The sequence below is a fragment of the Planococcus citri genome, chromosome 3, assembly GCF_950023065.1.
Source record: "Planococcus citri chromosome 3, ihPlaCitr1.1, whole genome shotgun sequence".
Classification (NCBI taxonomy): Eukaryota; Metazoa; Arthropoda; class Insecta; order Hemiptera; family Pseudococcidae; genus Planococcus; species Planococcus citri.
The window spans coordinates 81,476,708-81,503,756 of record NC_088679.1 but is presented as its reverse complement, the minus strand read 5'-3'; the positions used below and the strand labels follow the sequence as shown (position 1 = coordinate 81,503,756).

At 36.8% G+C, this 27,049-nt stretch overlaps 1 protein-coding gene across 4 annotated transcripts in view; it reads right to left on the bottom strand.

Annotated features, from left to right (window-relative positions):
* Nucleotides 1-22,385, bottom strand: part of LOC135839796 (octopamine receptor beta-1R-like) — a 342,285-nt gene extending 319,900 nt beyond the window's left edge. For 2 of the 4 annotated variants that reach the window (XM_065356003.1, XM_065356001.1), the window contains exon 1: nt 12,747-13,377. The gene's annotated coding sequence lies outside the window, so the exon portion shown is untranslated. Of the gene's footprint in view, nt 1-12,746; nt 13,378-21,654 lie in introns of those variants that run through there. The other 2 variants (XM_065356004.1, XM_065356005.1) reach the window with 2 other exon arrangements.
* Nucleotides 22,386-27,049: the final 4,664 nt, after the last annotated feature.

Sequence of the window (27,049 nt, the reverse complement as noted above, 5' to 3'; positions counted from 1 at the left end):
TGATTCGTTGAGCTACAAAACTCTAAAAAATTTCAATTGGTGTCAATTTTGTTTTGATTTTTTTTTTTTTAATTTTAGGATGGACAAAAAATTGCATCGCAGCATGTTTAGCAGAAAATTGCTCAAATAATAAATTTTTGGACTGGTTTCCGGGTAACTGAAATCAATTTCAATGTCTTCAGTATAGGACTTTGATACATAGAAGTGTAGGTACGAAGAAATAAAAACTTGGCTGGAAGCTACTGGTTGTATGGAAATAGATCGCATATTATAGATTTTAAGAGGAAAAGAACCACATTTTAAAGATATTAGGTACCTAATTAAAAAGGACCATTTTTTTTTATTCTTTCGTTTTTCTAAAGAAAAAAGTCATCATTTTCGTGAAAAAGTTACCATGTACAATGTAAGTACATATCAGGTTGAATACCTATTTGAATATCAATTTGGAGAACTACGGAGGTTTTAGATCACACTCTTTTTGGAAATGCAACTTCTATTAAAATGGGATCCGGATAGCTCAGCAGGTAGGTAAGCTTTTTATTCAGAATTGCCTAAACATCTGAAGCTCGACTCTTAAAAAAAAAATGGCACCTCGAGACTTTCCAAAACAACAATTGCACAACTGCTCGCAACAGTTCAAATAGATAGGTAGGTACCTAATGCTTATTGTTTACACCAAATATCACCCAGTTGGTTTTCATTTTGTACGAAATTTTAAATTACTCCCTAATCGAGATAATAAACGTTTTATGTTCCTTTTCTTTCTGGGAAAAAAGTCGCGAGTTGGAGAAACCAAAAAAATGAAATGGAAATGAATGTACCTAATGTACGCGAACGTATTCGGTATCACGTTTCGTTAGTAATTGCAGCGAGAATCGCTTTCATCGTAAATACACTACCAGCCCGAGTTACAGCGGGCTATTAAAAGACACCCAATCGGTAGATAGTAAATATCACAAGTAAATATAACACATCGGGTGTCCATAAAAAAAATTGCGGGTTCTCTGTAGAAGCTCTACTTTTTGTTGATATTTTGTGACTTAAAATTGAGATAGAAACATACAACACGAATTTGTTTTCTGTATTCACAGCTGCCAACCTAATTTTGCGTGAATGAAAGTTTACGAAAAGTCCGCAATTTTTCAGACACCCAGTATCGTAAATTTAACTTCACGACTAGACTAGATGGAAGTAAGGTATACATAATACATTTATATAGGTAGTAGGCAAAGGGTTAGGGTAGGTATACCATAATACGAGTACAGATGCCTGTGTATTGTGGGTCTGTGGGTGGAAGGCTATAGGCTATGGTGCGCAGCTATTATACGTTTGGTACATACATATAAGGTACAAATTTAAAAGGCTTTTTCATTTACTCGATGCGATGCAAATTTCAATTTCAACGTTTTAAAGGCCTCTCTCTCTCGCGTTTAACGCAGCTTATTACGTTTTCGCGTACCTAGCGTATATCGTATTTTTGCATATGCGCGTATTCGTTTTTATAAATACGATTTCGCGATAACAGTCGCAAAAATCTACTAGTATCATCGAATCATACATATACATAATATACCTATACTCGTATGTATAGCAGCTCTATACGCACGAGCAGGTATATTTTATGTAATTCAATATTTATCCGCCGATATGAGTTCATTTTCCTCCTACAGCTAACAGTAAAAAGAGCAGAAAGAGTCGTTTAGGTATTGCGCTGCTAAATCGATTAAGTACCTACTATATTTTTCACTTTTTCCGCAAATGAATAACGAATGACTGGAAAATGTTATTCAATGATTCTAACAACAGCTTATGTTAGCTTATCAAGTTGATGTAAAATGTACTTCTTCCGCTTTTTCCCTTTGGAACAGAGAAGCTTTTCGGGGGAGCGGTGATCTCCCTGGGCCTGCGAGGAGCACTCCGTCTCCTTCTCAGCATCTTCATTTTTTATTCGTGTGACTATCAATGGTTCGTTTAGTAATTGATTTTTGTGGTGAAAAAATAGGATGTTTTATAATTTCAAATTTCTCATCGGGTAACTACCCACATACGATTATTCGATTAAAACAAGTTTGAAACCATTTTACAAATTATGGATAGGTAGGTTGGTACTATGTAGGTACACTGGTACAGGGTGCCCAGAAATATCGAGTACCCCTAAGAAAGTTTTTCATTAAAAATATAGGTTGGCAACGTGAAATAGATGCATATGATTGGTGGAAGGTTATCTCTCCAATCCAACAACCAATCGTGTGCTATCATTATTATCATTCACTGTGACCTGTGACCAACCAAAGTATTATAGTATGAAACTTTTTTAGGGGTACTCGATATTTCTGGGCACTCTGTATAGGCACTAGGTAGGTACATTAACATTTGTTTAAAAAATCTTCTTTTTTTTAGAGCACTTGAATTTTTTGTGATTTCACCCACCCAGAAAAAAGGTTCCCAAAGGTATTATATTTTGAGATTATTTTTTCCCAAAAAAATAATGCCCAAAAAGTTCACTTTTTTAAATTCAATTCTGGTGACCAATTGGTGAAGTTTTACCAAAAAATTTGAAAAGTTCAATAAGTACCTACCTATGTACAAAAGTAGGTAAATTTCATGATTTTGTAATATTCTGGCTAGATTTCAGTATTTCAACTTCTGTAATTCATCTGCTAACTTTTAATCATGTCACTGCTCAGTTCAACTCGAATTCATCCCCTAACTCAATTAAAACTCTAAATCAAAATATTTACTCACGCTTTCAAAATCCATTAAGCGTTGTAAATTTAAAATCAAATACTTACCTATGGTTTTCAAGTCAATTAATAAACAGTAAAATTTTATAGCTGTGGGCTCTTCGATTCCCACAGCCACCCCCAATTCACACAATAATTTGATTCTCATAAATGTCAAATTTTGAAACTTTTATGGCTCCAGGCTCACGTTTTTCCCCTCATCCTCCCGATCATTTTCAATATGATAAAACCGAAAATTTAAATACGTTAATATTTTCTCATACCAAAAAGTTGACACTTAAAACAATTTGTACAAGAGCTAATGAGCTGAAATCTGATAAAACAGCAGAACACGTTAAAATTGTAAGTTAGGTGCAGATTCCTTGGTGAGCCGGAAAAAAAAAAGCTAATGAGCTCTAAGTACTTTTTAAACCCCTTTAAAATTAACCACAAGCACATTCAAAACATTGACATGACATTTGCAACTTTTTTTTATCACTTACTAATTATTCAGAAATTCAGAATTGTAACCCTTTTTCATTTGTTGTGCGCACGCACCCTCCAAATTGCAATTTTACAATATCATAAATGTCACCTGCATTTTGAAATTGCGCATCCTTTTTGATCATTTCCCAAAATAAATTTCAATCAAACTGTCTTACCAATTTGCCCAATTTGAAGCCCTCCCTCTCAAAACAAACCAAAATCTTACTATAAATAGATTTAGGGTGAGTATAGAATTCTCGGTTGTTTTTCAGATTTCCAAATAGATACTTGTTCTGTTTAACGGTTCGTTTCTCGACTACTTTGCATTTTTAAAAGTTGTTACTATAGACACTGCACCTGGGCCCTCCGGGTAAGACATCCAACTGCAGGCAACGGGGAAGAGGGACGGTAGTAAAATCTTGTGTCATGCCAATTTCTCCCGCTGGATGCTTTTGGCTGCGCTGTACTTCAATCTGCAGGCAACGGGGAAAAGGGAGGGTTGTGTAGTCCGGAAGGAACTCCTGGCTGCGCGCGCAGTCATGAGTACCTCGCGTAACTACACAACCCTCCCTTTTCCCTGTTGCCTGCAGAATTGAAGTACAGCGCAGCCAAAAGCATCCAGCGGGATAAATTGGCATGACACACGTAATTCAGCCAATATGGCCGCTAGTTGGATGTCTTCCCGCAGGTCCAGTGTCTATAGTTGTTACTGAATTTTGTCATTGTCAAGTTCACATATTCATTTTGTTCACTAATTTTCCAGTATTATTTTATTTTTGGAGATTTATTGAATTTATTTGCGAACAGGCTTGTAGGACCATTCAGGTTTTGCAGTTGCTCCAAAATCAAGGTCCTAGTTTGGAGCTTTCAAACAGTCCGGTCCAGTCATTCAGTTCTGCATTTTTTGTCTTTGTAGGTCAGTCCGGTTCGGTCCGGTCCTGTCCTGACCAGAAATTTTCATTGTGGTGATGGGTCAGCCCAGACTCAAAAAATAGTCTTCATTTTTCCAGGGCTGTTCCCAACCAAGCAAAAACGTTTCGTCTTGTTTCATTTTGTTTTGTTCTTTCAACCAAGCTGTTTCCATATACCTATACCATTTCATTCCATTCAGTCTTTGTAGGTCTGTCTGGTCCAGTCCTCACCAGAAATTTTCATCTTGGTCATGGGCCAGACCGGGTCCAAAAAACAGTCTTCATTTTTCCCGGTGCTGTTCACAACCAAACAAAAATGTTTCGTTTTGTTCTTTCAACCAAGCTGTTTCATTATAAGGTGCACCGGGGCAAGTCAGAATGATTTTTCGCAATTTCAACTTTGACCAGCTGTTACTCCCCTTCTAATGAACCAATATGGATCAAATTTATTATGTAGGTTCCCATAAGGGTTCTTAACCTATGGTGAAAATTTGAGCGCGATTGACACAGTAGCTTTCGCTCAGTGGAATAAAATATAAACTGTTCTGACTTCCCCCAATTGGGGGAAGTCAGAAGAGGCTAACCTTTGCAGAGGCGTAGATCACAAACGGAGCGTCCTAGAAATATTGCATGTGAACAAAATTGTAGAGAATTTAATTCTCTTTGAGATCACTCTCATCAGATTTTCACTAGGACGCACGGTTCGTCTGCTATATGCGAAAAACTAAGAAATAGAAAGTCTGTATTTTAGAACAAATTTAAAACAAGTTCAAAACAACAACAAAATACAATTGAACCAAAGACATCTAAAATGAAACTGAATCGCAAAAATTGTTATGCCGTGATGAAGTAGGGGTAGTACCCTCAAGTCACCTTTAGTGGCACTTCGCCAGATATAAACCTCTAGGCGCTATTGCAAGTTTTCTAACTTACCCCGAATTCCAACTTCCCCCGGTGCACCTTACTGTTTTGTTCCATTCAGTAAAAGTTGTATCGTTTTGTTTTGTTTCGTTTTGTTTCATTCTGGGAAAAAAAGGCAAAAAAGTGAGGAAAACAGACATTTTTATCAACAAATGCAGAAGAGAAAACCTCTAGAGGCTCTACATGGATGAAATTTGAGTGAATTTGAGAAAATTTGGTCGAAATTTACAAAAAAAAATTTCCATAAAGAGCCAAAAATTGAAGAAGTTTGAAATGATTCGTTTCGTTATAACGTTTCGTTCCGTTCAGTTTTTTCATTCGTTTCGTTTCATTTTGTTTCAACATCCCTGAAAATAATCGTTTCGCTTTGTTTCTTTTGTTTCGTTTCGTTTCGTTTCCACAGCCCTACATTTTTCAGAAAGAAAAAAGCTTCCCAACACATAAGATGAGTTGAAAAATGGGATTTTTACTTTCAAAACATTAAAACTTTGAAAGAAATTGAATCACAATGGAAATTTTTTCAAAATAAGCATCTAAAATGGCATTATAAATTGGACATAACTGAGGTCCAAACGGCGGTCATCGGTCCAATTTTTTAGAAAGGTCTTTGGTCTCAGTCTGTCCCTGTTATTTTTTCTGAAAAGGGTCATCTGTTCGGTTAATATTTACATGATTTATTTTGGAGGTCCAAGGTCAGGTCTGGTCTGGTCCACTCGTCCACTCGGTCTTGTGTGCATTTTTGGGTCCAGGCACTGTCATCAGTCCAGTTTTTTGGTCTGGTCCGACAAACCTGTTTGCGAATCAATTTATTGGTCAATTATTTTTGCTCTCGAGTCAAAGAACATTTTTTATCGCACATTTTATAATTTTTCACTAGATCATTCGAAAATTTCAATTTTTGGTTTGTGAACTCATTTATGGCGCTAGAGATTTCCTGCCAATTTTACTAATTCAATTTATTCAACTTAATTGGCAAGTCTCCTTTTGGAGTTTAATTTAGGTATTTATTTAAATTTTAATTATCTTTTCTTAACTTTGCCTAAACTTAATTACAAATTTTTGTATTTGTGTAAATAACAATTTCCAACTGTAAATTTTAGATTTCTTATATAATTAGATTTTTATTATTTTTATCCAAAATTTTGTAAATTTTCATCTTGAATTTATCAAATTAAATTTTGAAAACTTGAATTTTCGAATTTCATATAGGTAATTAAAACTTGAGGAATATAACAATTTGGACGAACCTTTGCAAAAATGTTGATAAATGTCCCAAGTCTCAAACAAAGTTTAAAAATCGACCAAATTCAAAAAAAAAACATTCAATGTTGACGTAAAAAAAATGTATTACCTAATTATTAAAAATCTGAATTTGGCAATCTGAAAGTTTAGGAAAATTCGGTTTGTTGAAAATTTTACTGAAATAGATACTTAATGCTGACTGTGTAAAATTTCATTCTCGTGCCTGAATTACACAAATTTTTAAAAGCTTCAGCATCTAGTAATTTTGTTCGGTCTCGTATTAGGTAGGTAGAGGTAGGTAAGGTACTTCAAATTCTAAAATTTTGAAGCCAAAGCAATAATCTTCTCAAAACAAAAAATATCGTTTTTTTTACTTCTCAAAAATTAAAAAGAAACCCTGAAATTTCGGTTTCGGGAGTTTTCGGACTTATTCTTTCGATCTGGTTCAAAAAGTTCCCTTGTTGGTGGATAAATTACTGAAAATTGTAAGTTTCCAGAATTTTTGTGTGTGTAGGTATTTCGTACCTATCATTACAGCAACGCTTTTGGTTAAATTGAGTGACGAGTGAGGAAGGCAGAAAAAACGTAAAAAATTAACGTAAGTATTTATAGGTTATTCGAGTGTAATTTTTTCTTCTAATCAACACTTGTCAGTAGGTAGGTAATTTTTGGCAATTTAAATTTTCACATTTTTTCATTCATCATTCTTCATCTCGTGTCAAAAATCACTATTTGCGATGAAAGACGGCAAAATTGGACTTGGCGATGAGTTGAAAATTGTCGAAAATCATTCATTACCAACCGAAGAGCGAAGACTAAAGCGAGCTAATCGCGTGTTTGTACGTATTCGCGTAAGTGTATTTTGAAAATGATACGCTCAATTTGAGAATCGCGCGCTAGTATTATTAATCACCAAGTGTGACAAAACAGATTATATAGCCGTACGTGTACTTAAATATTTTACAATATTTCACGTAAGCGCATCAACGTCGTCGACGACGGGCAATTTTTAAGCGTAACCGCGCTTCCGATTGTCAGCCAAAGCCCAAGCCCATTTGCCTAATACGCGTAGGTCTATAGGTACCCATACCCACATTTTAATTTCAAACTGCCCCACCGACGACGACCACCACCCCACTACCACTGCGGCGCGAAATTTTATTTTGGCATTACGTCAACAACATCGTCGTCGTCGTCGCCGCCGCCGCCGCTGCGTCCACGCCCGCGCCCATGATGACTTTGAAAAGTAATTAGCTAAAGGTAATATTTCAACAGTTGGTCATATATTTTCTTTTTCTTTTGCTAATCTGCATCTGGTGAACGTCCAATACTTATTCGATGTGCTACGAGTGTCGAGTATAGGGACGAGTATAGGAGTATATAGTATCGATGTCTCTCCTTCGGCTTCGTGTATCGCTTCGCGCGACCGTCTTGAAAAGAAATTATCTTTTCTACGCTTTATTTACCCATCAGCCATCACCCATCTGCATTACTTATACTGGTTGCGCTGGCTCGTAAAACAAAACGTTCGCTGGCTTCGAATAATCTGTCATTTAAATAGCGGATACGCGTCAACGAGTTTTTTCAACTTTATTATTTTTTCGTGCGTGTTTGTGTTCCTGCATACAGTAAGTGTAAGTTAAGCATATCGCTATTACGTGACAAAAAATCGCTATCTACGAGCGTGTACAGTAGTGAGTAAGTACGTACTTGGTCATTTCAATACAAACAATACACTCGTACCTTCTCTCAGTCGTCTAGAACAGCTCATAGCTCATAGCTCACATGGCAGGAGCGGCTGTACCGCAGGTAAAAGTGGTCAGACATACCCGCCCACAATTACTTATAAGCTAACGAGGAAACGTATCTGTCATCTCAGATCATCACATGCCAATTTTACTCATTTTGTTTACCAGAATATGAGGATCCATATTCCATACATAGGTCAACGTCAACTCCAAAAAAAAAATTAGCTGCTCAAACAGAAAATTAGAAATCTCGCGAGGTTTCAATTTTCCCAATTAGTCCAAAAATTGCAATTTAAAATGAGGGAAAATAATCAGTTTTCAGAGGATCAAAATATTTTTCTAAAAGTAAATAGAGCCGCAAAACACAGCGCTGGAGAGAATTTATGATCCAGAGGGAAGATCCTCCTGATTCTCAAAGTTGGAGGACTATTTTGGATAGGTTCATCTTTCGGACTACTGAAATTTTCATCAGGAGAATTTTCCCGAAGGTTCTCATTCTCTGGTTGTAAAATGAGTAAAATCGATGAGCATAACTGAGCAGCCGAACCAGAGAGTCTCCTGTTAGTTGTTGCAATACGATAAATAATCAAGAAACTTTATCGAGGACATCCTATTCCTATAGTCCTAATAGCCATTTCATCTTCGAAAAATTATGCAGTCGAACTTGAAAAATTCATCGAGTACAGTCAAAATTTATGAATAATTAGATACGGTCAACTACTCTACTCTTCACCTTTTTTTGTAGGTGGGTGTACACCAGAAACAAAACAAGCCCTGGAGGAGTAGTGGGGTGAAAATTGTCAAATTTAGAAAAAGACAGGAAATTTACCGAATATTTGCTGAAACTTATATGAAGTCGAAAGATTTTGAAAATTTTTAGTGTTGATAAAGAAACTTATTTTTCAGATTTTTTATTTTTGGAACTTGAATTGTACTTACATAATTATTTGAAATCTTATTGCCCGAGTGAATTTTTCTATTTCTGAATTTCTGTTACCTGGAAAATATTCTGTTCTAGGAGTCCACCTATTGAAAATTCCAAATGTAATGTAATATTCTGGCAAGATTTCATCAGTATTTTCATCCCCTAACTTTAATCACATCACTAATTGGTTCAACTTGTTCATCAACATCAACTTCATCCCCTAACTCAATTAAAACTCTAAATCAAAACACTTACCCACGGTTTTTGAGTCGATTAATACCTAAACAGTAAAATTTTATAGCTGTGGGCTCTTTGATTCCCCGATTCACACGATAATTTGGTTCTCATAAATGTCAAAACTTTGACAATTTTATGGCTCTGGGCTCACGTTTTTACCCTCACGCCTGCGATCATTTTCAATATGATAAAACTGAAATTTGAATAACATTGATATTTCTCATATAAAAAGTTGACATAATTGACAATTTGTACAAGAGCTAATGAGCTCTAAGTACTTTTTAAACCCCTTTAAAATTAACCACAAGTACATTCAAAACACTGACATGACATTTACAACTTTTTTATCGCTTACTAATTATTCAGAAGTGTAACTCTTTTTCATTTGTCGTGCGCACGCACTAGGGTGACAACGAAAAACAAAAATCGGATTTTTGAATGCAGCACACCGGAAAAATGTGCTATGAGGTGTCAAAAAATGATCCCCAAAGTTTCATCCCTCTAAGTTGATTTTAACCCGTGCCTCAAGGACCCCAAAGATTTGAACATAACGTCCGAGCGCGACCTTAAGAGTCTCACGGCGGCGCGTGGTGAAGAAATCGTTGAGTACGCGCTACATGTACAAAGTGAATTAGAGTAAGGATACACTGTATTTTTTTTTTTTTTTGATAATTTGTTTTTTTTCGTCACAAGCTAACTTTAAAATAGTTTTTAAATTATATTTTCAACCAAAAACACAATTTTTAAATTTTATTCTGCTGTGGGCGCTGTGGAAAAAAATTGATCTACATATTAACGCAATAATTCTGTTCTCGTTGTTGTACCTCTGTACCAAAAGGTTACAAAGATATAAAATTCACTTCTTATACATATTAAATATTTCTTCTCTCATCATTCATGTCCATTGGCCATCATTTACCTTATATCCTAGCTAGAAACTAATTCTATTGAATGAACATGACTTTATTAATGAAAACCAGACTTTCATAAGGTAATTAATGGCCATCGGACATGGACAGCGAGTGAAAAAATATTGAATGAGCATAATAAGTGAATTTTATATCCTTGTAACCTTTCGAATTTTTTGCAGGCGGTGAAAAAGTAAAGAGAAATGTACAAAAACGTGCATTAAAAGCTCAAATTTTTTTCCACAATAAAATAAAATAGAAAAAACCGATTTTTTCATAGAAAATATAATTTAAAAACTGTTTTAGAGTTAGCTTGAGACGAGAAAAAAGAATCTCAATTATCAACAAAAAAAAAATAAAGTGTATCCTTACTCTAATTCACTTTGTACATGTAGCGCGTACTCAATGATTTCTCCACCACGCTTCGCCGTGAGACTCGTAAGGTCACGCTCGGAAGTTACGTTCAAAACTTTGGGGCCCTTGAGGCACGGGTTAAAATCAACTTAGAGGGATGAAACTTTGGGGACCATTTTTTGACACCTCATAGCACATTTTTCAGGTGTGCTGTAAAAAAAATAACAAAAAAATTTTTTCTCTGTGTATTTCATTGTCACCCTAGCACGCACCCTCCAAATTGCAATTTTACAATGTCATAAATATCACCCGCATTTTGAAATCACGCATCCTTTTTGATCCTTTCCCAAAATAAATTTCAATCAAACTGTCTTGCCAATTTGCCCAATTTGAAGCCCTCCCTCTCAAAACAAACCAAATTTTATTATAAATACAATTAGGGTGAGTTTATAATCCTCATTTGTTTTGGACTACCAAAATAGATACTTCGAGTTCTGTTTAATGGTTTGTTTCTCAACTACTGAATTTTCAAGTTCTTACTTACTTACTTACTTATCAAATTTTCAAGTTCACAGTTTTTATTCATTTTGTTCACTAATTTTCAAGTATCATTTTTTTCAGGGATTTATGGAATTTATTTGCGAATCAATTTATTGGTCAATTATTTCTTACTCTCAAGTCAAAGAACATTTTTCATCGCGCAGTTTATAATTTTTCATGAGATCATTCGAGAATTTCAATTTTTGGTTTGCCAATCCATTTACAGCACTTGAGATTTCCTGTATATTTTACTAGTTCAATTTATTCGACAATTTGTAAGTCTCCCTTTGGAGTTTTATTTATTTATTTAAATTTTAGTTATTTTTTTCCTAACTTTGCCTAAACTTAATTTTAAATTTTTGTATTTGTGTAAATTACAATTTCCAAATTTAACCATAAATTTAGATTTTTATACTTACTACTTACAATTAAATTTTTATTATTTTTACCCAAAATTTTGTAAATTTCTATCTTAAATTTATCAAATTAAAATTTTGAAAACTTACCATTTTTGAATTTTATTGAATAAAAGTTGAGGAATATAACAGTAAAGAAATTGTGATCTGTCACGAGAAAACCATACTAGTGTCCAAAACGTTAATTTTACAGGAACGGCATTTAAAGTTTTGAGTCTATGTATCAGGCGATCTAAAATTTGTAGGTCCGCGAAACTAGCACCATTTTTGCCCCCATGAGTGCCAACATTACCCGATATTTTTTTTTCAGAATCATCAGATTCAAAGTTGCCAAGTCCAAAAATCAAAATTTCTCAAAATCAATTTTTTCGATTTTTTTGAATTTTTTACCAAAAATGTTGCAGAAACTACCCGAGTATGAATTACTATTAATGAAGAATAAGTTATTATTATTAAATTTGTCACGTTTCTTAACAAATTTGTTCAAGGTGAATAGAGTTGATTTTTCCAACTCAAGCCTTAGGTACCTAACCAATTTCAAAATATGGCACAAATCCTCCAAATGTGGACCGATTATTGCAAAAATTTGCATTTCTACTCCCCAGAACATACCTTTCAAGAAAATCAACAAAACATTTTTTTTCAATTTTTACTGTAGTTGCTCTATTTTTTTGACCTCAGATTTAGGGTCAAGAGAATCGTTCGTGAACGTTTCAACCCCCACAGTCAAATTCAGCACCCTAATTACTACTTATATCCACCATAAAAACGATATCGATTTTTTTGAACACTAAGTTGGTTTTCTCGTGACAGATCACAATTGAACCTGTTTAATAAAAATTCATTCTCTTTTACGTGATGAAAAAATTCCATGTTTGGGGCACATAAAAACTGAAAAAGGAAAACGAAGACTACGGATACTTAACATATGTACTTACCTATACTTACATAATTATGTATTATATCAATTGGCAACATTTTCTTATCATCTTTGATTTCATATTTTAAAAATCACATTTTTATTCAAAAAAATTGGTTATCTTTTCCATTTCCACACATCATTCGGCAAATTTTTGTTCAACCCCCTCCCTCCTCTCAAGAGAACGCTTAGTTTCTTCCCTAGTGGACATCACAGAAAAGTATCGCTGAAAATCAACATTAGGAAGGATTTTTTTCTACTTTTCATATCAGAAAAACATCAAAACAAAAGAAAATAATCACACTATGCTCTATCAAAAAGTAAGTGAGAACTCTTATCTGTTTGATTTCCTATTTCGTAAACCTATGATGGGATTTCCCTTTTGAATCCGATATAGATTATTGAAAAATACTCACCAATTTTTTTTTTATCTTTCCAGGGTATTGAAAATTCAAACGACAGAAGCCCACTAATCACTAATCCAAATTCCAAAAATAGGTAAACTCGGTCTAATAAACGAAATGATGAAGCGACGCGACGCTAAACGACAATTGATTCGGTACTCGCCGCACTACACCACACCATACCGTACCGTACCGTGGTACCGTACCACATCGCACCGATCAGGCAAACCTTTTTTTTTTTCACTGGTAGTCGCACTCGATGGATACGAGATCGAAATTACGATCACGATCGCGATCGCGAAATAACAACGAGACTCGATTACGAAAACAACACATAGGAAAATCGTAAAAAAAAACACACAGCTACGGCTAATAAAATATTCGTCGAGATTACAGTAGAATTTTTCGAAACGATAAAACTCGATCTGTCTAGCAACGAATACGCGCAACTACTGCTTTGACGCTCAATGAACGCGATGCGAATACGAGTACGAGTACTAGTACACTAGGTAGTACATTAGTAGGTACACCAGCACGCTAGTCTACCTATAGTTGTACAGTTGTACACTGTATACTGTACGGTAACCCGTCAATCACACACTCTGGCTCCTTACGCAGTATGTACGTAAACGTACGAGTACGAGTACAATAGTAATTGTTACGTGCTATAAAGCATGCTACAATAAGCAACAGTAGCAACACGCAGCATTCAGTTTATTGTAACATGCTAAAAGCAAGTCCAAATTTGCACATGTTTCCGAAATACCGAGTATCGACTTGAAAGTGCAATGACGAGCGACACTACTGTTCACATCACACATCGCAGCTCGCTGCATATGAATCAGAAATGCATGCCTTTAAAATGAAACACGTCCCAATGATGATTATACATACGTCGATGATGACTAATACTTTTTCGTATCAGTACCTTTAGATATGACAATGGCGTTTGTATTCGTTATCGCAAAGGGAGATAATCGCAATCGCTCCTGCTCTCGTTGTAGTTATCATTTCATTTCAATATCATTCATCGGCATCTTAGCGTCTATTTCTAAATCTATTACAGGGTGTTCAAAAAGTCGATGATAATACTTTCAAGGTCACGCAGATAAAATCCGAGCTCCGGGAGAAATTGAGGAGAGCCCTTTCAATTTAATCGCCATTTCATTTTTCCCAAAGGCTCCTCATTTTCTTTTACATGCCAGTAGTTAATATGAGAACCAAAGAAAATGCCCCCCACACCCTCCTCATAGTAATTGATGATTGTCTTGTATGGTATTTGTGACTATTACGTTAGCATTAGCCCAGTGACAGACTGGATCTGTTGCCTTCCCCACCTGGTGAATGCACCGAATGGAGTCCTCAAAATTTCATTTCCTCCCCCCCCCTACGAATCTTTCTCGTCTTGTTTTTTTCTCAAATTCGGATACTTGAATCTTGATGCAAGTTGCGAAATTGATTTTTGGATCATTCCATGTCAACTCAACCAAAAAAAGGTAATTTTGAAAGTCATTTGGCTCAAACTTTTTTTTACAATATATACCCAACCCACCCAGCAAGTAAGAACCTCGCAATTAGTTTGTGGTGGGGGGGGGGCTTCCATTATTTTCACATTGTCAGCTGGAGGTACTCAACTTCAGCAGCCCATTCCTCCAAAACTATGATACTTTGATCAAAACTGATTTCACAGTTCAAAAGGGCATTGCATTCACAACTTTTTGAGCGTTTTGAAGTTTTCAAAATTTGAAAGTTGAACTTTCAAATTGAAAGTTCAAATTTCAAAATGGCGCTGTAGGTGGGAGCTATCACTTAAAATTTTGAAATAATTTCCATAGATGTATCTTTTGATGCTTTTTCGAAATATTTAAGTTTCGAGATGGGATCTCTTGATGAAGGGGGAACACTCCCACCCCCAATATTGGGAGAAATTTTCGAAAAAAAATCTGGAGCATGTGATACATCGAATTGTATGTTTTTGGTGACGCTGAACACGAATATGACGTCAGATTTTTGATAGGACCCCATTCATGGCCCCCCAGCACCTCCCCAAAGGGGGTAAAAGTTCAAAAAAGTGTTTTGTTCGTGCGACACATGGAATAGTATGTTTTTGGTGACGTTGAACACGAATATGATGTCAGATTTTTGATTGGATAGCATCCACAGCCCCCGAAACAATTTTTGACCTTTTACCTATTGAGGGAGGTTCTGGGGCCACGGGTGAGGTCGATTTTAAAAACTATGGCTATATTCGTGTTCAGCGATGTCGAAAACATACTATTTCATGTGTCACACGGATGTAACCATTTAGGGGGGAGGGTTTCCCCTCTTTGGGGAGGTGCTGGGGCCGTGGACGGGTCCAATCAAAAATCTGACGTCATATTTGTGTTCAGCGTCACCAAAAACATACATTTCGATATATCACATGGCCCAGATTTTTTTTCGATAGTTTCTCCATTCTCCCAAAATTGGGGTGGGGGTGCTTCCCTTCCATTAGGAGATCCCATCTCGAAACTTAAATATTTCGAAAAAACCTCAAAAGATACATCTATGGAAATTTTTTCAAAATTTTAAATGATAGCTCACTTACAGCGCCATTTTGAAATCAACTTTCAACTTTTGAAAATTTCAAAATGCTCAAAAAGTTGTAAATGCAATGCCCTTTCGAACTGTGAAATCAGTTTTGATCAAAGTATCATAGTTTTGGAGGAATGGGCTGCTGAAGTTGAGTACCTCCAGATAATGTGAAAATAATGGAAGCCCCCCCCACCCACACCCTGAGGGGGCTGGTACCAAACTAGTTGCGGGGTTCTTACTTGCTGGGTAGGTATATATTGTAAAAAAAATGTGAGCAAAATCGAAAGACATGACGCAAAAACGTTGGTTGAGTTGGCATGGAATGACCCTTTGCAGTGCCGGTTTTGAGGGGGGGATTTGGGTGATAATCCCCCCCCCCCAAGAGGCCAATTTTTTGGAAAAAATTTTGATACTATAAAGTGGGAATTTTCCAAGCATTTTTACGCTCTTGTTTCACTGAGATGGATGCCGATTACAAACTGATGTTCATTTTTTTTCATCTTTTTTGAGAAGAAGAACCTTTTTTTTTCTTCTCAAGCCCACATTATAGGTATATTCATTCGTACACGATTTACTTTGAATAATAAATACTTTGCAGGCAAATTTCAGTCACTGAGGTCCCTCCTTTTTAAAAATTAAATAAATAAATGACATATTTATTCAGTGGCGTGGCCAGGGAGTGAAGGGGGCCATTGTCCTCCCTTACGAACGAAAATTTGAAATAAAACATGCAAAAGTGAACGTTTTTTTTTTTTGTTGTTCGGACCCATTTTTTCTAAAAATTTTCATCGCTCGAGCAGTAATTTTACCTTTGTTTTCATAATTTATTATCACCACACATCACGATAGGTTTCCAGAAAATGACTCCTAATTTCGATTTTTCATGCCTAAAAATCTGGTTTTGCCTCCTTCTTGAGGAAATTCTGACTATTCCACTGTATTTATTTGATTTCTGCTCTGCAAGAAGCTTAAATTTACCCCCCCCCCCTCACCCAAAAAATGAGACGGCAAAATTGTTTGGTTCTGACCCAATTATCCCCCTCCAAGGAAAAATCCTGGCACCGGTACTGCCCTTTTGTTTTTGTCTTCTTATTCAATTTCGCAAAAATGAGTCAATCTGACATAAACAAAACTGAAGGTATCTTGAGGGGGAGGCGCGAGGGGACGAAAAATTTGCCATGAGAAAAAAATATCAATTTTCCCGAATAAAATGACGAGTTTTTAAAGTGAAATAAAAGATAAAATGATAATTTTGCCAATTGATATAAACTGCATTAATTTAGGGCTTAAGCACATATAAAAAATTGTTTATTTTCTTTTTGAATTCATGGAAGTTCCGAAAAATGTTGATTTTTTTAAATTTAGAAAACAGATGAAATTGATCCGAGCAAGGCGAGGGCAAAAGCTCTTTAAAAAAATCCTACTTTGAGAGGTATAGAAAAAAACAATATTTTTTAAAAATTTGTCAACCTTTTTAGCTCAAAATTTCAGAATTTCAATGACGCGATGTTTAAAAACTAAGCATTTTCAAAAATTTGTATTTTGAGAGGTAAAAAAAAGAAGCGATACCTACTCGGTAGGTACTTCTTTTTCTTAAAATTAATTTATAGCTCCATTAATTTGCAACTTAGACAAAAAGGTCATTACAAAAAGATTGTGGCCTCTTCACTTCAACTGCTTAGTAAGACCCTTCTCTGAAAATGAATCAAACGAGATCACACCACTGAACCTATTCACACACGATGTCAAATTGTCACAGTAAAATTATTAGTTACTATCACACGCCAACTATAAGAATAGTCATCATCAAAATCAAGATGTTGTCTAGCCACAGCCAGTAGCCACGATCTCGCATCGAGCGAGTGTGTTCTCTCTCTCTCTCTGCGTGTGATTCTGCGTTTTTTTATTTTCTACATATTTTTTGTTTCAATGTCGAGATGCTTACGCTGTAAGCAACCTATTATGTAACAACAGATTAGTTATCGTGCATAAAAAACAATCTGTCAACTTCATTAGCCTTTCTGGTACTCGTATGGTAGGCTGCCAGACAGCCACGAATCGCATCGCGTCGCTCGTCGCGTTCATGCTCGCCATTTTCACCAAACAGTAGTTGTACTTAGTTACCTTTACCTTCACCTTCACCTTCACACTTCTTCATTTATGATTTTTACGTATTTGTATACACACGAGGTCGTAAATTACATATACCGATACCTAGTACCTCTACCTAGCAACCTGCTATACGCTACCAGCTCGTATACAGTGCATTGGATCAGTTCGTCAATATAGGTACCGTATTTTTCGAAGGGTGACTTCTTTTTTCTGAGGAGGGGGGGAGAAGTGGTATTTTTATGAAAACAAATTCTGGAAATAAAATGTCAATACCTACCATAATCCTCTCAATTTTCAAAAAACTGTTTTGGGAAAGATAACTACATACTTATCAGCAAAATACAGCATGATGCCAATTTTCCGGAAATTATCGTCAATTTCAATGAACTGGACCATTTTTCCCGCAATAGCCTGGGTAGAAAAGAGACTAAAGCTAAAAAACCACTTTCGAAAATTTCTTCCTTCGAACACAAATAATTCCCCTCAGGAGCTCCCCCGTGGCTAAACATTTGTTCGAATGACTTTCAATAATTTAAAATGGTAGGTATTTGTCGCTGAATTCACTCAAAATCCTCAAACTTCTGATTTTTTTACGATCCACTCGAGATACCTACTCATGTCAGCTATCAGGGATTTCTTCTAAATTCACAAAATTTCAATGTTTCACAAGCCCTAAACCTTTTCAACTCCTCTTCCTAATTTGATAATTTTGCTATGAAAACTAAATCGAGCTGAATCTAGTTATTTAATTGCCAATATTAATCTGAAGCAATTTTTGTCACGAGTATGAGGTTGTAATGGTTACTATTATCACCCTTCCTGCTGATAGTTAAAATTACATGCACCTAACGGGATCATATACACATGTACACTGTAGAGTACTACATGTGTAATTGTTTACAGTAGGTACTAGGAGTAGGTATCGAAACTGGAAAGTACATATGTATAATACTGTCGCCAGCACGCCGCTTATGATTTTATCAAGTACTTAATATATCTAACTAATTGTCAACGAAAAACTAAGTATGTATCTCTTACCAGTTTCATAACTGGTTCGACCTCTAAACTAAATTACAAATTATATGCATGCACGCACAGCTGTTTTGTACATATGTATATGTATGTATTTTAAATTCCAATGTTTATTAACTTAATTCATTTGGTCGTTTATTATGTCAAAATACTTCAGTTCGTATTGTGTATGTGTAATGTGTAGAGTACTGACTATAAGTATACTGAACGAGTGAGCACACACTTCACTATTTCACAGTTCAAAGTTCTTTTCAACTTCGTCAGTCTCGATAAGTTCTCGTGTCGTCGTTGATTCAACGTCAACAGCGACAGCTATTTGATGCTGATGCTACATTCACAGTACTGACGATGAGTGCATTCCCCCCCCCCCGCTCCTTAGACACTTAATACTCAGTACTCATACTCATCCAATAACGATAGGAATAACTCCTTCACCTCTTCGCATAATCTAAGTATTAGTCTAAAACTGTCCATACCTATCATATCATTTTTTGCCGATCAACTATTTTTTTGCATCGAACAAAGACATTTCAGGAGCTGAAATCATTTTTTGAAAATACAATTTTGGCTCGTGTTTCCCTGAAAAGCTCAAAATTTGATCTAATTAAGGGAGAAAGTTGATAAGAAATCGACAAATTGGTTGAAGGGTGCAGGATGGCTCCAGATCACCACCCTTCAATTGATTTCGGAGGCTAAAATTAGGGTATATCCCAAATTTCTGCTTTCTCTTCCTTAATTTGATCGAATTTTCGGTTTTACGGGGAATTATCGAGCCAAATTCGAATTTCCAAAAAAATACCAGAATAAAAATCAAAAAATGAAGTGCAGGTCCTGAAATGTCGTCCAGTCCCAGTGATGTATTTTTCGAATTTCAATGCTCTTTCGGGGCTCTAATTTTCCTCTCAACAACCCCTGCGTGGGAGCCACTGATTCATGCCATAGTTTCTGGTGCATTTTAGTTTAAATAACCTGATAATTGTATAAACATTCCAATGCTAGATGGTACATAGATAGTCCGGCATATGACAACAGGAGTAATTGCACCCCCCGCTCGATCCTCCGGGACAACTTTTTTCTGAAAGGGGACATCCTAAGGAACATTTTAAAGCAAACTTTCCAAAAAAAAAGTTGGCCTTACTTACAAAATGGCGGCCATTTTGATTGACAGGTCAGCCGAAATCGCAGATCTTGCGTTTTAACATAGGACTTGCACGAACTTTTTCAAACTTTACAAAGGTAGATCAAAAGATCATGCAAAAATTTATCACCTGTCAAAATTTCAAGTGCTAAAGTGCGTTTTTCGATTTTTGGCGAATTTTTGAAAATCCAATTTAGGCCAAAAATGAGGGAAAAAATCAAAATTTTACCGAATTGACCAAGAAAGCTGAAATTTGGGATGTACTCTATTTTCGACATGCCAAATCGATTGGAAACGGTTTCAACCCGTTTTGAGCAGTTCTGGAGCCTCCAGCAGATTTTTGAAACTCGAAATTCCCACAAAATTCCATCAAACTGGAGTTGTAAAGCTAAAATGTATTCTAAAAACTAATTTCAATACGCTACGAAGTACTGCAGGTGAATTTCAAGTCGTTTTGGAGCCTCCAGCGACTTTTTGAAAATTCCTGAAACCTCCCGCAGATTTTTGAAACTTTAAATTTTCATAAAATTTCATCAAATGGAGATGGAAAGCTGAAATTTACTCTACACTTCAATTTTAACACCCTCTGAAGACGACTGCAGGTGGGTTCAAGCTATTTTAGAGCCTCCAACGACTTTTTTGAAAATTACTGGAGCCTCCAGTAGATTTTTGAAACTTGAAATTTCCCCAAAATTTCATCAAATTAAGTTGGAGAGTTGAAATTCATTCAGCAAACTAATTTCAATACGCTACGAAGTTGACTGCTGGTGAATTCCAAGTCGTGTTGGAGCCTCCAGCAACTCTTTGAAAGGTTGTATGACGTTTTTTTGGAAAATTGAAATTTCCTAAAAAGTAGCTGGAAGCTTCAAAACCATTTGAAACCACCATGTAGTCTGCGAAGTAAATTTCAGCTTGCCATTTCCATTTGATAAATTAATGTTGCGGAAATCTCAAGTTTCAAAAATCTACTGGAGGCTCTAGTAATTTTCAAAAAAGTCGCTGGAGGCCCTAAAATGACTTGAAACCCACCTAATGTCGTCTTCAGAGGGTGTTAAAATTGGAGTGTAGAGTAAATTTCAGCAATCCATCTCCATTTGATGAAATTTTGTGAAAATTTAAAGTTTCAAAAATCCGCTGGAGGCTCCGGTAATTTTCAAAAAAAGTCACTGGCGGCCCTAAAATGACTTGAACCGACCTGAAGTCGTCTTCGGAGGGTGTTAAAATTGGAGTGTAGAGTAAATTTCAGCTTTCCATCTCCATTTGATGAAATATTGTGAAAATTTAAAGTTTCGAAAATCTGCTGGAGGCTTCAGGAATTTTCAAAAAGTCGCTGGAGGCTCCAACACGACTTGAAATTCACGTGCATGTACTTCGTAGCGTATTTAAATTAGTTTTTAGAATAAATTTTAGCTTTACAACTCCAATTTGATTTTGTGGGAATTTCGAGTTTCAAAATCTGCTGGAGGCTCCAGAACTGCTCTAAACGGGTTGAAACTGTTTCCAATCGATTCGGCATGTCAAAAATAGGGTATATCCCAAATTTCAGCTTTCTTGGTCAATTTGGTAAAATTTTGATTTTTTCTCTCATTTTTGGCCTAAATTCGATTTTCAAAAATTCACCAAAAATCGAAAAACGCACTTTAGCACTTGAAATTTTGACAGGTGATAAATTTTTGCATGATCTTTCGATCTACCTTTGTAAAGTTTAAAAAAGTTCGTGCAAGTCCTATGTTAGAACGCAAAATCTGCGATTTCGGCTGACCTGTCAATCAAAATGGCCGTCATTTTGTAAATAATGCCAACTTTTTTTTGGCAAGTTTGCTTTAAAATGTTCTTTAGGATGTCCCCTCTAAGAAAAAAGTTGTCCCGTAGGATCGCCGGGGAGGGGGGTGCAATTACTCCTATTGCCATATGCTGGACTATGATAGATATGCATCAGAGTTATGGCAAAATCTGATAGGTAAGTCAACATTCCGAGCGTCAGCAGAAACTCGTAACCTGATTACCAGGCTTACGGGGCCTGGGAAGTCTAACATTAAGTATCTCGTAGTTATAAACGCTTACCCTTCAATTGAATATGTATTCACTCGATTCACGAATTGGACAGACGCAAATGACCCAATAATAGCGTTCAATTGATCGTTTACCGAAATACGAGCGCGCTTGCACTTGTGAACTTCACTTAACTAGAGATTGAGAAAGACGAAAAATAATAATAAAAACCGGCAACCACCAACGGTCAAACGGCGTAAGTGCAGACTCGACGATGGCGATGATACATCGAATTCGAATCTACAACCGACCGAATAACTAATGAAAACCGACACGACACGACACGAAACCTTTACAACGTCTTGACGCTAATAATATCAACCGAACTTCTCATCTTCAATTTCAATTTTACGGACAGAAACACAAGATTCTGTCGGCAAAATAATTTAATACACGCAAACGTGCCGTCCGACGCCGCCGTTGTCGTTGGCTTGTTCACAGTTCTAGCATAAACAAAAATAAGCCAGAAACTTACAGCGTGAAATACGCGAGTAAGAAGCCAGTATAGGCCTACCACTTTTCACTTTTGACTTTTGCCTTCAATTAGGTACCTACTTAGACTTAAGCTAAGATTCGTATGAAAATAGTTCACAATTTCTAAATTTCACCGAGTGAAAAAACTCGAACACACGCGTACAATATGAACGTAAACGCGAACCGATTAAATGTAAAAAAAAAAAAATACCAAATGGTCGTACTATAAACACTCGTGCACAGTCGCTAGTTAGTCACTAAAATCGAAAACGACAAACGTAAGTCACGATGGCATAGCATCCAAAATACATACAATAATATGTTACTAGATAATGTGATAACTGGCCACAACTGACCACATGATGGGCGGTGACAGTGACGTTCAACGCTAAACACTAACTAGGTATCCAACACGTAGTTCCCATACTGATTATCCCTCTTGTCTGCGTCTGCCTACCAATTTTTTTATACTGTATTTAGGATTAGATAGCGGTATTACATAAGTAAGTATTGTCGCTATATATGTACCTAATTACCGATGACCATACAACTCTACAGTCCTAATGTCATTGTCATTCAATCTGATTCTAAACCTGCTGAAAAGCGGTGACCAGTGACCTGTTATGTATGTACCTATTATTTCAACATTTCAGAACTGTATGAACATTGTAATGCGATTCTTCGCTTGTCGATGCTCCTGCAAGGCTGCAGTTGGTAGCTTGTGATGGGTGTTCGTCTGATCATCCCAGGGATGAAATCAAAGGAGGTACATAGAAGCAGCTTTGCCCCCCTGGAGTCTGGACATTTAGAAAGTTGGAAAATTCGTCTTTTTTGATGGAGTAGGTAGACAAAGTTGACATTTTACACAACTTTTGGATTGCAAATAGAAACCAAGTAGATAAATTAGGTACCTAACACAATTAATCCTTAAAAGTTGATGAGAATTTCCAACTGTTTAAAACTGCTTGAAAAAGCTAACTGACGACCAAAATGATATTTTTCAAAAAAAATTTGAAAAATTGACAAATCGCACCCCGGGAGTAATAAGGTTACATCTCAAAAAAGTGAAATTTTACAGGAGAGTGATTTTCTTTTTTTTAAAAACTTGTTTCATTATTTTTATGAACTTATAATTAATTGTGAGGAATGAATATAGCACCTCATTTTAGAGATCTGGTATCCTACCTTGTACCTTCATTTAGCGTAAGAACACTTTGAAAAATAAAATCTTAAAGAGGAAACATTTTGAGTTATAACCTTTCATTAAAGTTGATGTGGAGGCGAAAGGAAGCATCCAAAAAAAATTTCATGATAACAAAGTTATTGTAGAGAATTAAGTTTCCAATCGACAGAATGCCGTTAGTTTTTTTCTAGAGTGCTTAGTTTTTGAGTTTTTCTCAAAAAACTGAAATTTCATTATATGTGCAAACATTTTTCTGAAAAGTGATCAATTTAAAATTTTTTTCAATTTGGTACAAACCAATAAAAAATGCACTGCTTGTGACTATTTCTAACTGACATGTTGAAAATAATGTAAAAATCGCGTATACATTGTAATCGTTCATTTACTTCGTAATTACTCGTAATTCGTCGTATTATCGAGATACAGTGTATAGCTTACATTTCCGAGAAGTCAACAAACATCTCCGATGACTTTTCGATTTTCTATTCGAATTCTCCGCGATTCTACTCGAGTTTTACTACCGTTTTACGTTTTCCGTTCGCATTATGGCGATTTTATTTCGTTTTATTTTATTGTACATTTTGTATTAGTGTAAATATGTTCGAATACATTTTTTATTTCGAATTGTGCACCGTATTTCAATAGGTTATGGGCTACAGACGCGCTAAACTGTGCCTATTTGAGATAAAAACGCGCTAATCGTGATGTATTTCGTTCCGTTCGTTATCTAATTCGTATTCGAAGGTTCATGTGCGGTTGTATTATTCGAAAATTAGATCGCAGTCGTTAGCTGTTGATATCTAATCGCGCGTTATCATTCGACGTACAGATTGTGGATCGCAGTTGTGAGCTGTTGAAATCCATATTCGCCTAATTGTATCATGGATTATATCAAGGGTATAAAGCCTCTGTCCTGTTCCAGTGATTGGCCGTCATGGAAAGATAAAGTGCTCGACGTACTCGCCCTATTTAATGCCGTGGACATCGTCGAAGGTAAATCAACCTGCCCAGATGAACCAAAAACGACCGATACCGCCACCGACGCAGCCGAAAGACGTAAGTTGATTGCAACATGGCAAAAATCTTCTCATCAAGCGAAAATAATCATTTCCCAAACCGTTTCCGAAGAGCTACACAGTCGAATCGCTGGTAGGCTCTCTGCGCGCGAAGCATGGCAAGTGCTTACTAAAGAATTCGATGACAAGGCAGAAGACCAAATATTCCGCGAATGCCTGAATTTCTTTGGTACCGAGTGGAATGATTACGAAGATGCGCCCTCTGTTGTTGCTCGAATCAAAAATCAACACCGCGAATTTCGAGCTGGTCTGGAAAATCGCAAAATCGAGACAGTCGATAAGCTGTTGGAAATTTTATTCGTTTCGAAAGTATTACACATTCTTCCGAGTCGTTTCGAAGCTTTTAAATCGAGCTACCTTCTTCTCAATGCTCAAGCTGATAAGTCACTAAGTAATTTGTCCGATTCGCTTATCATGCACGAGCGCAACGTCACACCAGTACATAGCTCGTCAACGTCGTCATCAGAAGCTATGTTCGCTAAATCTGGTCAGAAAAGTGGTTCGAATTTCATCGCGAAAACGTCTGGTGATCAATCCGTTCGAAATCATCAGAGAAACGCTCAAGTGTGTAAATACTGTTCTGGGAAAGGGCACTGGCTCAAAAAGTGCTCACAGTGGATCAACGACGGTAAACCACCCTTTCCTGCTCGAGCTAACGATACTTCAGGTTGTTCGCCTCAAGTCAACGTTTCTGGTTGTTCGCCAAAACTCAACGATATCGATTCAGAACCTAAAAGCGCTCTACTCGCCGATTGTGAGCAACTGAATCTCATTACATCTTCGTCAGATCAATCTTGGTGGATTGATAACGGTGCAACGAAGCACATTACATCGAATCGAGAATGGTTTCACACATACGAAACATTTTCGAAACCGAATTACGTCAAAGCTGCTGGCAGTCGCGTCACAGCAGTTGGTCATGGATCGATCGAAGTTGCTAGCTTCGTAAATGGTCAACTTGTCAAGTTCGATTTGACTGACGTATGGTACGTTCCAGGTATTTCGAAGAATTTGTTCTCAGTCGTCGCGGCTCACGATAAAAAGCCAGAGAGCAGATTTTATTCGAATCCTACGTTCTGCAAATTCGAGGCAGAAAATCGCGTCATGTTCACCGGTACGAGATCGAAAAATGGTTCTCTTTTCAAAGCGTCGTTCGAGACCATTTTGCCAGAACCGCAGGTGAATGCTGTTGAGAGCAGCGAAATTGTGCAACTTTATCACGAACGATGGGGCCATATCGATAAAAATCACGTTCGAGCTAAACTTGCAGAATTGGGCCTGAAGAAACGATCACAGGAAACTAAAACCAATTCGAGCAATCCCTGTCAGTTCGAGAAAGTGCATCGTGAAACGTTCAAACAACGTTCTTCGACCAGAGCAGTTGGTGAGCTGCTTTCTGGTGATATTTGCGGGCCATTCGATTGTTCCTTTGGTGGTCGCAAATATCTCATCGTTATCAAAGATGATTATTCGAATTATCATCATACGTTCGTCGAGAAGGAGAAAACCGCCGCAGTAGTATCTCGTTGCGTTCGAGAGGTACTATTCAAAGCTCGCACCCTTGGTCATCGAGTGTTAGAATTCCAGTCTAGCCGCCAAGGTGAGTTCGATAACAAAGCGGTTCGTTCAGTATTACGAGAGTTCGATGTTCGTCATCATTTTACGCCACACGCAGCTGTTGAACGCGGTAGCAGTGCGATTGTCGAGTTGGCGCGAACATTGAAATATTCGAATCCAGAGATTACGTATCCGATCGAAATCTGGGCTGAACTTGTTACCACCGCTACATATTTGCTGAATCGAGTAGGCAAATCAACGATCAACGGTTCGACTCCTTACGAGATGTGGTTTGGTATACCACCGCGAATAAAACATCTTCGAATTGTTAGTTCGAAATGTTACGTTAACGTTACGATCCAGTCACGTCAAAATCTGGATAAAAAGGTTCTCGAAGGTTACCTCGTCGGATACGATGGTGAGGAGCAATATCGAGTTTACGTTCCAGAGAAACGTGACATTGTTATTTCGAAAGATGTCACTTTCTACGAGAAACTTCGAGATTGCGACCAACGAGTTACCATTCTGATCAATCAAGATTTGTTAGATCCGATTGATAACGATACCGATACCAATACCGAAAGCAGGGATGTGAAGAAAATGAAAAGTGCATCTTCTACGTTGAAGTCATCACCTGTTACGCCGAAATCTTCGACCAAATCGACTCCGAAAAGTTCGCCAAAAAGCTCACTGAAATCATCGAATAGTTCTTTGCTCGAGAATGACGAATTCGATGATGCTAACGATATTACCAACGACGATCTAGAAGAAACCAAGCTTCTGTCTAGATGGAGAAATTTACGCGATAAAAATCGTTCGAAATCTCAAGACGTCAACGATCACGCTAATTGCGTTGAGATTGAGATTTTCACGGCTGAAATAGAAGCTTCAACGAAATCGTACGCGGAAGCTGTTCGAAGCCAACCTCGTTCCAATTCAAAAGACACTATGGACACCGCGATCTGTTCCATAGCCACTAACGATGCGCCGGATTTACGTTCAAGATCTCCGGGAAAGCGATCAGACATCGATAAGTCTGATATTTGTATTCGATCATCGATCAGCAGCAAACGAGCTGCTGTTACGTCGCCAGAGACACGTCGATATCTCTCTGGAA